This window comes from Saccopteryx leptura, chromosome 13, assembly GCF_036850995.1.
Source record: "Saccopteryx leptura isolate mSacLep1 chromosome 13, mSacLep1_pri_phased_curated, whole genome shotgun sequence".
Taxonomy (NCBI): Eukaryota; Metazoa; Chordata; class Mammalia; order Chiroptera; family Emballonuridae; genus Saccopteryx; species Saccopteryx leptura.
In genome coordinates this window covers 39641179-39655060 of record NC_089515.1, presented here as the reverse complement: position 1 = coordinate 39655060, position 13882 = coordinate 39641179, and the positions used below count along the sequence as shown (strand labels likewise).

General features: G+C 47.0%; 1 pseudogene; it reads left to right on the top strand.

Annotated features, from left to right (window-relative positions):
• Positions 1 to 698: 698 nt before the first annotated feature.
• LOC136385084 (U4 spliceosomal RNA) lies at positions 699 to 828 on the top strand (annotated as a pseudogene).
• The last annotated feature ends 13054 nt before the right edge of the window (positions 829 to 13882 follow it).

Sequence of the window (13882 nt, the reverse complement as noted above, 5' to 3'; positions counted from 1 at the left end):
ACAAGCCCGCTCGCACCCCTTCACTCTGCCTCTCCCTGCGCTTACCCCTGTCCCGGAATGAGGCCTCGTCGCAGCTTGCTCCTCTCCAGAGAAAACGCTTAGTCAGACCCAAAGCTAGTCCCTGCAGGCCCCACACTGTCCTCAGGAAATACCAAGAGAAAAGGCCTCAGGAGACAGGATTAAACCCTCCTGAGCATTCCCATAACCCGTATCTCAACTCTGCAGCTACTGCCGTTAGACTAAGGGGACGTGCATGCCCACCGGTCCACCCAGGGGCCTCTCTCAGAAACAGCATCGCTGCAAGCACCGACACGTGGTGGACTGGCCGGCCTCGGCCACACCGGCACACCTTTCCTGGACACACTTCTTCTACACTGCTGTTATGTTTAGATTTGAAGGCAACCACTTGGATTTTTGGTTCTATCTGAGGATGCAGGGATGGGGCACTAGCCACAGGAAAGGGGCAGTGCTAATGGAGGAAGCCTGAAAAAGCAGTCCAAGACCAGGCTGCTTCTGTCCACGTACGACATTGTCCCCCTGTGGGACCTGGACAGGCCACCGCATCCTGCCCCCATGTCCCCATATGTACGATGCAGACCTGTTTTGCTTAGGGTGGGAGGGGCGGGGGATACCCACTGGGAATGTGGCTTCTAGCAGTGAGGGTTTGGGGATAAGTCTTTCAAAGCCTTCAGCTTCTCAGCTTTGCTCAGTGGCAGTATTGTAGCCAATGAGGTTTATCCAAGGCGCGATTATTGCTAATTTAAAAAAAAAAAAAAAAAGCCTTCAGCTTCTCTAACTGTGAAACTAGGGGTTGTAGGCCCTCAGGCTCCCCCAAAGGTACTGGCTGTCTGGCCATGCTGATGACAGGAGGTTTCAGCTACCCTAGATAAAATGCTCCTTCCGTTCAAGTTCCATGTGAAGGAGTGCCTGATGGGTCACACTCCTGCAGTCACAGGAGGACCCACGCGAGGCAGGACTCTGCAGGTCACTCTGTAAACTTCCAGCTTGACCTGTTGTTGCGCAGTGGATAGATCGCTGACCTGGAATGCTGAAGTTGCTGGTTCAAAGCCTTGAGCTTGCCCTGTCAAGACACATACGGGAAGCAACTACTATAAGTTGATGCTTCCCACTCCTCCTCCTCTTCTCTCTCTCTCTCTCTCTCTAAAATCAATACAATCTTGAGAGAAAAGGAAGGGAGGGAGGGAGGGAAGGAGGGAGGGAGGGAGGGAGGAAGGAAGGAAGGGAGGGAGGGAGGGAGGGAGGGAGGGAGGGAGGGAGGGAGGGAGGGAGGGAGGGAAAGAGAGAGAGCAAAAGAAAGAAAGAGAAGAAAAAAAGAAAGAAAATGAAGAAAAAAAAGAAAGAAAAGGAAGAAAGAAAGAAAGCCTCCAGATAGGAGGGAGTGTACGTGTTCTCCTGGTGTGAGGAGTGTGGACGTACCCTTCTTGGTGGCCGACTCTGCTGCCCAGTGACTGCACAGACTCAGTGTTTTGAGAATTGGTCCTTTGGTAGTACTAGAATACATCCCTGGGAGAGTACACTGTGGGTGTCCTTTGTTGCTGTCCCATGGGGCCCTCACTGTCAATGAGAGCAGCCTTTTGTAGATACCCCCATCCACACAATGGAGCTGGTTATGAGGTGGAGGCCACCTTGTCCACAAACCACTGTGAAGCTTTTTCCTCTGCACTTCAGTGGCCGTATGAAGCAGTACTGTATTTGGTCTTTTTATCTATTGGGCTGCTTCATCCAGGCACCTCATATTACTAAGAATTGAATTCATCTTATAAAATGTGCCACATACGGGTTCCAGAATAATTATGGTGATCATATGAGTGTGCGTGTGTTGCTATAATTCAAATTCTCGACGACACGGGGGTTCTGGTGTTCACGTCCACTTCTGCACCACTGAGGCACTCAGCCGCATGTGGAAGAGACAAGTCTCGTGATGTTTTCATCTTCTTCTGTCACTGTCTCGGATTCCTATCACCCACGTGCTCTTTTCTGGATCCCATGCCATGCCGCATTCAGCACAGACTGTGTGGGACTGTCCCCCTACCTTGTTGCTCTTTGTTTTCATATCAAGAGCTCTTATCCACCGCTGCTCAGAGTTCACCCTGTGAGCACATCTTCCTCAACACAAGTCCTATCCCATCACTCTGGGTAGACCTGTTTGCACCTGCTGCGGCAGACTCGTGTGTGTGTGTTGAGTTCCCGCACACGCAAAGGGAATCGCCCCCCGTGTGGCTCTACTGGGGCTGCGCCTTTGCCCCGTGCACAGCTCGCCTACAAACTCCTCCATCCAGCAGCCTGCATGAGGGAGCTGTAACAGCATCTGGGGTTTTTGACGTTTTTTTGTGAAGGGAACTATTTCCAGGCTGAGAACAACTTGAAAATGTCTCCCCCACCATGCAGATATCATCAGCTCTACCCAGCTTCCTGTGGCAAACCTTCCCAGGAATTTGCTGCTTAACCATTTCCCAACCGTTCCGTGGGCTGCAGGGTTAGTTAAGATCGCTGGGTTTGTCTCGGGCCGCCCTTCATACGTGTGGGTCCTCAGTGGTGTGGGACAGTGACTGGCATAGATAATACATGCTCAGTGATGAATGAACGAGCCTGGTATCTTTTCATTTAAATCAAGTCCCCATTTCAGACGTACTCATCTTTAATAAAATAAGCTTTGGTTCAAAAGAAAGCTGCTTCCGAGTGAGGTTTCTTTACTGGAGAAGAACGTGGCCATGCATGCATGCATTTCTAACAATGGGGCTGGGGGGGTCGGGGGGGGGGGTGGTTGGAATGAAGACATATTTTTCACACCTTTGAGAATTCTTTATATCATTTTTTCTCTATTGATTTGAAAAAGAGAAGGAAAGGAAGAGAGCAAGAGAGAGAGAAAGAGAGAAAAGTATCAACTCATTGTTTTGCTTAGTTATTCCATTTAGTTGTGCGCTCATTGATTGCTTCTTGTCGTGCCTGATGGGAGGGGGGGTCAAACCCACACCTCTAGTGTGCCAGATTGACACTTTACCCACTGAGCCCCAAGTGAGTTATCCATAAATTATGCCAACTTCTATGACTTTTCCCCTCCCGTTTCCTCCTCCTGAAATATTCTTTTCCTACCTGATCCCCAACCGCGAGTATCTAATTATGTCTTTCCCCACTGCCTAGCCCAGGGGTTGTAATTCAGTTGGTCTGGGTGAAACCTGAAAATTCCCATTTCTAACAAGTTCCTAGGTGGTGCTGACTATCTAAGGACCACATTTTAACAACTACTGAGGTATACTATTCCTTAATAGAAATTGTTTCAAAAAACTAACAATAATCGGTGAGTAGATAATGTTTATCTGTACAGTGAAAACTATAAGAAGGAACAAAATATTGATTCACCGTACAACACGGATGAACCATGAAAACATTATGCTAAGTGGAAAAAGCCAGACACAAAGGCCACATAGTATACAATTTCATTTGTTTGAAATATCCAGAAGAGGCAAATCCACAGAGACAGAAAGCAGATTAGTGGTTTTCAAGGGCTGGGAGAAGGGGAATGAGGAGTGATACTAATGGCTATGGTTTTTGGAGGGGTATGGTGAAAATGTTTAGGAATTCAATAACGGTGACGGTTGTATAGCCTTGTGAATATACTACAAACCAATGAATTCCACATTTGAAAATGGTCAATTCTATGGCATATAAATTAGATAGCAACTTAAAAATCCAACCATAACAATTACCAAAAGAGACTATAAGTGACTCTGTATGTTCTTGGGGTCAAAAGATAAAAACTGAAAAGGAAAAGGTTATAGATTTGACTCATGCATTAAAAAAAAAAAACAACCCTTAAAATCAAAAGGAAATAGTAAACTGCAAAAGATAATTTTCAACAAACATGGAGGAGGTGAATAACCTTGCTCTTTCAGACTTTACAGGTTACTAAAAAGAAAATGACTAACAGCTCTACAGGAAAATAAGCTCAAGACATGAACAGGCAGTTCTTAAAAGCAAAAACACACATGGCTGGTAACTGTATTGAAAATATTCTATGTAATTACCTATCAAAAATGTAAGTTCAACTAAGACACATTTTTGCCTAATCAACTGACAAAAAAATTTAACAATACTCTTTTATAGGTGAGAATCCAGACTTCTGGTGGTAGGGCGCAATTTGGCAACATGCATCTCAAACTTTTAAAGTGGTGATTTTCAACCTTTTTAGGTGAAAACAGGAGAATTATTTCAGGGGCTCCTAAGGCAGAAATCACCCTGAGCATAAGTGAATTTGACTAAGATCATTGGGTCTATAATCTTCATACAACATCAGCGTGGTTAACTCTTTCACAGACCAGTGGTTGAAAAATACTGCTTTAATGTATAGGTAGCCTTTGGCTCTGCAATATCATTTCCATGAATTTATACTGAAGAAATAGTTAAGAGTATGCCCAAACAACTATCCTACAGTTAGCTGATCCAGCAATCCTATTTAAGATTTCAAAAATCAGAAAGGAGCTGTGCGTGAGACAAGGATGTGTTAGATACAGGGGTCCCCAAACTTTTTACACAGGGGGCCAGTTCACTGTCCCTCAGACCATTGGAGGGCCGGACTATAAAAAAACTATGAACAAATCCCTATGCACACTGCACATATCTTATTTTAAAGTAAAAAAACAAAACGGGAACAAATACAATATTTAAAATAAAAAACAAGTAAATTTAAATCAACAAACTGACCAGTATTTTAATGGGAACTATGGGCCTGCTTTTGGCTAATGAGATGGCTAATGTGCTCCTCTCACTGACCACCAATGAAAGAGGTGCCCCTTCCGGAAGTGCGGCGGGGACCGGATAAATGGCCTTGGGGGCCGCATGCGGCCTGCGGGCCATAGTTTGGGGACCCCTGTGTTAGAAGATGGTCTGTCTATCAAATTAAATACTATTCAGCCATTAAAGATGATCCTGTAGAACTAATATAGTATTTATTGCTGTGGAAAGATGTTCATGGTAGACTGTCAAGTGGAAAACAGAGCTTACAAAATAGAATCTACAGAATGAGCCAGCTTTTGTTTTAAAAGTTGTATACAGGGTCCTGGCTGGTTGGCTCAGTGGTCAAGTGTCAGCCCAGCATGTGGAAGTTCTGGGTTCAATTCTCAGTCAGGGAACACAGAAGAGACGACTATCTGCTTCTCCCCTGACCTTCTCTCTCTATATTCTCCTCCTGCAGCCATGGCTCAATTGATTCGAGTACATTGGCCCCAGGTGCTGAGGATGGTTCCATCCCTCAAGCATCAGCCTCAGGTGCTAAAAATAGCTCAGCTGCCAGCATGGCCCCAGATGGGCTGAGCATCGGCACCAGACGGGGGTTGCTGGATGGATTCCAGTTGGGGCTCATGCGGGACTCTGTCTCTATATCTCTCCTACTCTCACTTTAAAAAAAAAAAAAAATGTTGTGTTCGGGATACAAAAGATCCCAAAAGTCTGGATACTCTCACCACAGTGTCTCTGGGTGAGGAGACCAGGATGGGTTTTTCTTCTTTTAAGCTGCTTTTCCTGCAAGTTCTACATAATAGTGCTTTTGTAAGAAGGAAACAATTACGTTACACTTTTTAAAGGACTATGCTATAAAAGTGAGGGGGACACTCCATTTTCTGAGATGACACCCAATGAAGAGGAAACAGAACCCAAGAGCAATGTAAAATGCCAAGTAGAATGGGGATGGCCTTGGGGGCCACACTCTTTGTCCTGCCTTCCTGTAATAATGTCCCTTCCTCTGCATGCCTCCCACCACAGCGTGGGATTCAGCTAACCGAAGATGCTCTCTGCTCCTGAGAAAACCTGGCAACGGCCAGGGAGAGATGCGCCTTGAGGAGTATCTGTATTCTCTGAGAAAATTTTATTTCCCTAAGTATCTCTGCTTGGATAGAGTTCAGAGACCAAGATCACTGAGTAGAGGCGCAGGTAACAATATCAGGCACGAGCCACTTCATGGCACTCATCCCCACGAACAGTAATCGCAAACGTCTTGTCAACACTCCCTGCTTGCCGGGCTGCCTTCCAAGTGCTTCCCGTGCATTAATTCATTTAATCCTCACCCACCCTGTATACTAAGTCCTACTGTTATCCCCATCTTGGGAAGAGAAACAGAGGCACAGAGAGACTGACTTGCTCAAACCTAAGCATTCTGGCTGTAGAGTTGTTAGACTTTTCAGGGTCTCTTTAACAACAATATATTAACACTTCCGGGTCCAAACAACCATTGTGCCAATGTCACCTGTTGACTCCTCACCTGACTACGATCACTCTTCTTAGAAGTCAGAGTGGCCCAAGAAAACTGCATCATCTCATCCACAGCTCCTGCCCCTCAAGATGCTGGGTTCCGGGTTCGATTCCCGGCCAGGGCACACAGGAGAAGCGCCCATCTGCTTCTCCACCCCTCCCCCTCTCCTTCCTCTCTGTGTCTCTCTTCCCCTCCCGCAGCCAAGGCTCCATTGGAGCAAGGATGGCCCGGGCGCTGGGGATGGCTCCTTGGCCTCTGCCCCAGGCACTAGAGTGGCTCTGGTCGCGACAGAGCGACGCCTGGGAGGGGCAGAGCATCGCCCCCTGGTGGGCAGAGCTTCGCCCCTGGTGGGCGTGCCGGGTGGATCCAGTCGGGTGGATCCCGGTCGGGTGCATGCGGGAGTCTGTCTGACTGTCTCTCCCCGTTTCCAGCTTCAGAAAAATACAAAAAAAAAGATGCTGGGTTCCTTGGGTCCCCTGAGTCTCCTTACTGTGCCCCAACCCCACTGCCTTGTGGGTTCACATCTGGAGAGCAAAACAGGGGTAGGCAACCATGGGGCTCTGTATCGTCAGGGGATTTAGAGCTTGCAGTCAGGAGTCTCCTGCCAGCTGCTACCTGCTGGGCACACAGAGAGCCACAGCCTGAGGAATGCTCTTGAATTTTCAGTTTTTTTCTGGGTTTTCAGGAAAGTAATTTTATTCCATGACAAATGGGGCAGGGAGCATGGGAGGAGTCCACCTGGGGTGCATAAAATAAGGGGACGCATTGTCTGTAGAGAATTCTAAAACAGTGACAGAGCTAACTAAAGGTCTATCTGCTTTTTATTACCTCCATGTGTCAACCACTCTAAACAATGTCAGTGATGAAGAACCCCAACCTGGTAAATTGGACCTCTCCCCGGACCACTCCCACTGACGCCTGACTCCAAACCATGGGGCACCGCAGCTTCCATGGCTAGCTTGTCCTATGTCCCACTATTTCCTCTGTGAGTCTGATCATCAATCCCTAATACCTTCTCTCTTCTAAGTGGCGGATGAGGAGGGTGAGAAGCTTATTTGGGAGGAGGAATAGAAGTGGCCCTCCCCTGTCCTCGTTCAGGTGACTGGAAAAGAACATCTGGGAAACCAGGCCTGGCCCCAAACTCAGGCTTCTCCCCTAAGGCCAGCCCTTGTCCCCAAATGTAGAGTCAGGCTCATGCTGGGAAAGGGAGTGTCTCTGAGACCCAGCCCTGATGTCCCAGCTTCTCTGAGACTTCCCTGTGCCCTAAGGCGAGTTAGTCACTTCCTTCTTAAGCTCCTATAGCCCTTGCACCCCCCTCTGTTGGCACACTCGGGCACACTGGGACATCTTAGATCACCCCCTTTCCAGGGAGCTCCCTGAGGGCAGTAACTTCCTTGTTCTTTGTTCCCTGGTCTGACACAGCGACTGACACAGTGCAGGTGCTCAAAATCATCCAGAGAAACCGAGAGTGGAGTCACATACTGTCTTCCCATTTCCCCAGGAAACATGTCTGTCCTCAGTCCGCGGTATGCACGGTCTGAGGTGGCCATCCTCCATTTCACTCATTTCTTCCACGTCTGCTTGTTCATTCTTATGTCATCGTCATCGTGGTGGTGATTGTTTTTCTTTACTGTCACTGATCTAAGTCATTCCATTTGTGAATGATGTTACATTGCACAGCTGATAGAGGAATAGCAATTGCATACACAATGGGTAAGTTTCTGGAAATAAATCCAGACACTACAGATTAGAAATAACAAACACGGCCCTGGCAGGTTGGCTCAGCGGTAGAGCGTCGGCCTGGCGTGCGGGGGACCCGGGTTCGATTCCCGGCCAGGGCACATAGGAGAAGCGCCCATTTGCTTCTCCACCCCCCCCCCTCCTTCCTCTCTGTCTCTCTCTTCCCCTCCCGCAGCCAAGGCTCCATTGGAGCAAAGATGGCCCGGGCGATGGGGATGGCTCCTTGGCCTCTGCCCCAGGCGCTAGAGTGGCTCTGGTCGCAACAGAGCAACGCCCTGGAGGGGCAGAGCATCGCCCCCTGGTGGGCAGAGCGTTGCCCCTGGTGGGCGTGCCGGGTGGATCCCGGTCGGGCGCATGTGGGAGTCTGTCTGACTGTCTCTCCCCGTTTCCAGCTTTAGAAAAATACAAAAAACAAACAAACAAACAAAAAACAACAAAAAAAAGAAATAACAGACACTCTGTGATGTCTACAGTGACCTGCTGAAGGAATGGCAGAAAAGTTTGGGTCATCCCCCCTGGGGGCAAATCTGACTAGAGCTATCCCCTGGCCGTCCCACCGAGACTACCCCTGCCACGAGGACTGTGTGGTGGCTTCAACGCAGTCAGGGAATTACTTACTAATAACGGGTGGGGATGAGCCCAGGGGAAAATGTTACAGGACTTGTTCAGCCTTGTCCAGGCCACACCCAGTTTAGTCAACGACTTCTGAACCCGAAGAACATTAAAGGAACACAGCTGAGGTTGTACCTGGGGCTTAAAAATAAAAATGTCAGCCTGCCCCTGCAGTGACACACAGCACAGTGCAGCCCTCTATCAGGAAAGATACGCTTCCCATGGGAAGGATGGTCTCACAAGGGCGATCCGTCCCGAAGAACCTCCAACCACTTTACTGAAAACAGAGCGGCTGACCTGATCTACCACCTTCCCTTGAAACAGAAGATCTTGTATAATAATAGTATCAGTAAGAGCCACGGCGGCAGCAATCACTGTGACAATCTTTCTGCCAGGATGAAATCCATCCTTCCCAGGCATGCGCGGTGGCGGCGTTTTAAAATCCATTTTTCTAGGCACCTGAGATGTGAAAGCATGTAAAATAAATAAAAGCCAATTAACAACCGCATCTGGGGAGATGCCGCCTGGGGAAAGGGGAATGGAATGCTGGGGAAGTCCTTGGGAAGCACACCGCTGATGGCTTCAGCAGCACCTCCCGAGGCCTGGCTGTGACCTGCTCCAAGGACCTGCCCTGGCCTCTCGCACAGTCTCAGCACAGGCAGGCTTTGCAAGCCCGTGTCCCATGGGCCGGATCCAGCTCACAGCTGTATTTCATTTGGCTTGAACGGCATAGTCCTTTTTTTAAAGTCAGAAATCTGTAACTAGGATGTGAGCTTTCCGGTGTACCGCAGTCTTCACTCCTCCCGATTGTCTCACACTGGCTTGTCCCTATGACCTGCCAGGCCCCTCTGTGGGCATCTAGGACTGTGACCCCTGTATCGGAGTTCTCAAACATGGCTGCCCAACAGGATAATTCAAGGGAGCTTTCCAAAATACCCATGTCTGGATCCCATCCCCAGATGCTCTGATTAAATTCTCCTGGGGTGCAGCATAGGCAGTGGTTTTAAAAGATGATTCTGGCCCTGGCCGGTTGGCTCAGTGGATAGAGCATTGGCCCGGCATATGGACATCCTTGGTTTGATACCTGGTCAGAAAACACAAGAGAAGCAACCATCTACTTCTCTCCCCCGTCCTCTTCCTCTTCTCTCTCTCTTCCCCTCTCATAGCCAGTGACTTGGTTGGTTTGAGTGTGGGCCCCAGGCACTGAGGAGAGCTCAGTTGGTCTGAGTGCAGCAACCTCAGGCACTAAAAATAGTTTGATTAATTTGACCATTGGCCCCAGACAGGCATTGCCAGGTGGATCCCCGTTGGGGCACATGAGAAAGTCTGTCTCTCTATCTCCCTTTCTCTCACTTAAAAAAATTTTTTTAATAAATAAATAAAAGATGATGCTAATCTAATGTGCAGCAAACTCTGAAAACAACTGCCCTTGAGAAAGTGCACTGGCCGGAGAGCTCTGACCCCAGGATGTTTTCTAGCAGATACTGCTTATCTCTAACCAGACCATCTCCTGTTGCCTGAGGCTGGGCCACCTGCTGGGAGGAAACATTACCCCACCCAGACCCTTGCACTTGATCTTCTCTGAAGAGATACCTGGCCAAACTCCCCAAAGTGATTCCTGATCACATAGGAGACAAGCATCCCCTTTTGAAATGACGGGTAAGAGTCATTTTTCTAGCACTTTTCGTTCTTGGTGATTTAGCCATAGGCACACTCAGAATCAAATGATGCCTCATCTTAGATTTATAACATCATGAGGAAGGCATTACTTTCCCATTTTACAGGTGGGAACATGGGGAAAACTGGCTCCAGGTAAAAAGCCCTATGTTGTAGCTCAGGCTACAGTTGAATTAATTTCCAATACCCTTCAGTGACCGTTATGCAGCCTGGGGAAGGCTACATTCCAAAACTACCCTAATAATGTTTACAGCCAGCATCTGCTCTGATTGGTCCATGCCTGTGTCACACTGTTTGATAAACATTTGGATTTAGAGTCAATAGACTTGTATTCGGTACCTGGCACTTTGTCATTTCACCCCTGTTGCTAAAGCCACAACAGAGGTGATGAAGATGCGGTCACCGTGCCTCAAGGCTCAAGCCTGGAGGGGAAAGGGAGGCTGAAATCCTTGCCCTGGGGTCTGCTGCACAGTGAAGGGGGTGCAAACTGAGTGTGTGGGAGCCCTCAGACAGAAGCATCCATCCCTACCAGAAAACACCAAAGAAGGCCCCGCAGAACATACTAGGTTTGGACCTGCATCTTTTAAATACTTTTTTTTTTTTAATTTTTTTATTTATTCATTTTAGAGAGGAGAGGGAGAGACAGAGAGAGAGAGAGAGGAGAGACAGAGAGAGAAGGGGGAGGAGCTGGAAGCATCAACTCCCATATGTGCCTTGACCAGGCAAGCCCAGGGTTTTTTTTTGAACCGGAGACCTCAGCATTTCCAGGTCGACGCTTTTATCCCCTGCGCCACCACAGGTCAGGCTGGACCTGCATCTTGAAGGATGAGTAGGAGCCTCCCAGGCAGAGAAGGGCAGGCGGGCCGGGGTATCTGCGAAGCTCAGCCACCGGGCGCCCCACTGCCCAGCATGTTCGGAAAACTTGGCTTTGAGTCAGGGAGAGAACTACAGATTCCCTTGAAAGGAAGTTTATCCTGCTTATCTACAAACCCAGTGGACCTGGATAGCCTTAACTATTTTTTTTTTTTTCAGTATTTACCCCATCAAGGTATGTTGCAGATGAGTTTCCCAGCTGCAAAGAAAGAGCTCAATGCAGGAGCAACATCCTTCATCTGTTACCAGCACCTTCCCCTTTACAACGAGCATTCTAGAAATCTGAAAGGGACCCTTATCCCCAGCGGAAAACAGTCCATTCTTATCTCTCACTATCCACAGTCACAGGCACTCTAGGGTGCTAGTTACTTTACACTGGCTAATTCCAACCGCAGCAGTATTTTTAAAATCACAGGAAAACATAGAAATCACAGAAAATAAAAGGAGCAAACGATGTAAACACTAATGCTTTGGATACTGGCTTAAACTCACCTTGGGATAGTTATAACCTAAGTCACCCCGCTAATTAAGACAGAGACATTAGTGTCTATAATTTCTCTTAGCCATGTCTTTTATTTTTTTATTTTAATTTTTAAATTTTTTTCCATGGCTTTGAGAGGAAGGGAGAGAGAGAAAGAGAAGCATCAACTTGTTGTTCCACTTTGTGTATTCATTGGTTGCTTCTCACATGTGCCTTGACCATGTATGGAGCCCACAACCCCAGCACATCAGGATGACGCTCTATCCATTGAGCCACCCAGCCATGACCCCTCTTAGCCATGTCTTTTAAAATCCACAATCTTCCCCTTACTTTGGACATCATTTTTTTAACTTTTAAAATTAATTTTAGAGAGAAAGAGGAAAGAGGAGAGACAGAGAGAGAAACATTGATTTGTTGTTTCACTTATTTATGCATTCACTGGTTGATTCTTATATGTGCCCTGACCGGGAATCAAACCCGCAACCTTGGTGTATCAGGACAATGCTCTAACCAATTCAGCTTCCTGGCCAGGGCTGGATATCTTTTTTAATGCCGTTGAATTTAGAAACTGTAGATGTTTAATATATTTAAACTTAGTGAGTTAGCCAAAGCCTTTTATTTGACCTAATTATGGTTCCACCTTCCAAAGTGGATGCATCATCAGAAGTAGCGTTATTATCATGATCAGCCAAAATGTCCATATGAGCCTGCCTTCCCCTTTCCACGGGCACGTGCAGTAGCCCAGAGCAATGTATACGCCTTTGATATTCTTCAATATTGTTAAGCTGGAAGATGTGTGTGAGATTAATTACAAACTTAGGGACCTCGCATAGCTCAGCCCTTCATTATCATTAATGAACCCTCTTTCTTTGTTACTATGAAGAGACCTCTAATTGGGTTTATTTCTTACAGTAGATATATAAGTATCCCTCAGAAGTTGACTTTGTCAACAACCCATACTGTGAGGTAAACCTGACAACCCAGGCCAACTGGAGGATCCCCTGAGAAGAAGGAAATTTCATGACAACAGCAGGTTGAGGGAAGCCACAATGAAAATTCACTACATCACAACATATACTTGGTTCATTAATCTGTAAATAGAACCTGGCCTTAATTATTCATGATAATAGCCCTTAATATACTAGTTCGCTGCAGTATATTTTGTATCAGTAATGGAGGTCTCCATCCTTTAAGAACTTATTACAACTCTCTGCTATTAAATCTTCACTGAGAGGTGGGGTAAGAGCCTGACCAGGGTTTTCATGGGAATGTCATGGTCAAAGCATAATAATCAGGCTTTACTGTTCTGAAGACACTTTCATCCTAAGGAGCTCAAAGTGTTTTACAAGCCTTTATTAGTGCCAGGAATACCCTGAAGGCACCGGGGTTTTACTGTCTTTGTTTTATAGGTAAAGAAACAAGGCACAGGCTGGTGAAGTGACTTGCCCAAGGTCACAGGACAAATCAGCGGGACATCTGGGAGGGCACAGGCAGGTTTAGGCAGTGACTGTTTCTCTTCAGCCTCACAAGAAACCATTTGTGTGTCTTTTGAACCAGAGGGCGATGGCCGTGACTTTCAATGTTTGGGCAGCCCCCATCTACTCTGGTACATTCCAGGGACATCACAGCCCTCAGTGCCTGCTGAAGTGAAGAATAAACTTCCAATCCCAAAATTCTTATTAGTTACTCACACTTTTTTATTCACAATTTCTCATCCACTTCAAATCGCTTGAGGAAGAGTCCTGTGAAATATGCTAATAGCTGCCACTGTCACTCCTTCACGGGCACACTCTAAAAAGAATTGAGTCTTGGGGGGTTCGTTCCATCTTCGATTAAACAGGATTTTCATAAAGGAGTATTGCTCAGTTTCTATTCTGCTGTTGTGTTGGAGAGTTCTAGATAATTAAGTGGCAGATTCTCCTTATAAATCCAGCTAGTCTTTCTAAACCCTCAAGAAATCTGAGAAATAGCTTTAAAAAGTTTTGTTTTGCTAGCAGCATCCATAACATGGGTCCTACTTTGCGGGTGGGTAGGGGGGAGTCTTTGCAGTTGGTGCTGCTTTAAACGTGTGCTTTGGATCCCAGCTCAGATTTACATTTAAAACATTGTAAAAACCCACGCACTCCCAGTTGTGTGGAATGTCAGGGAACGAGTTCATTCTGAGAGGAGGGAGCTTTCAGCTCTGTCCTTTGTGACAGATTCCAGAGCGTCTCTACCTTAAGGCAGGCGGGTCA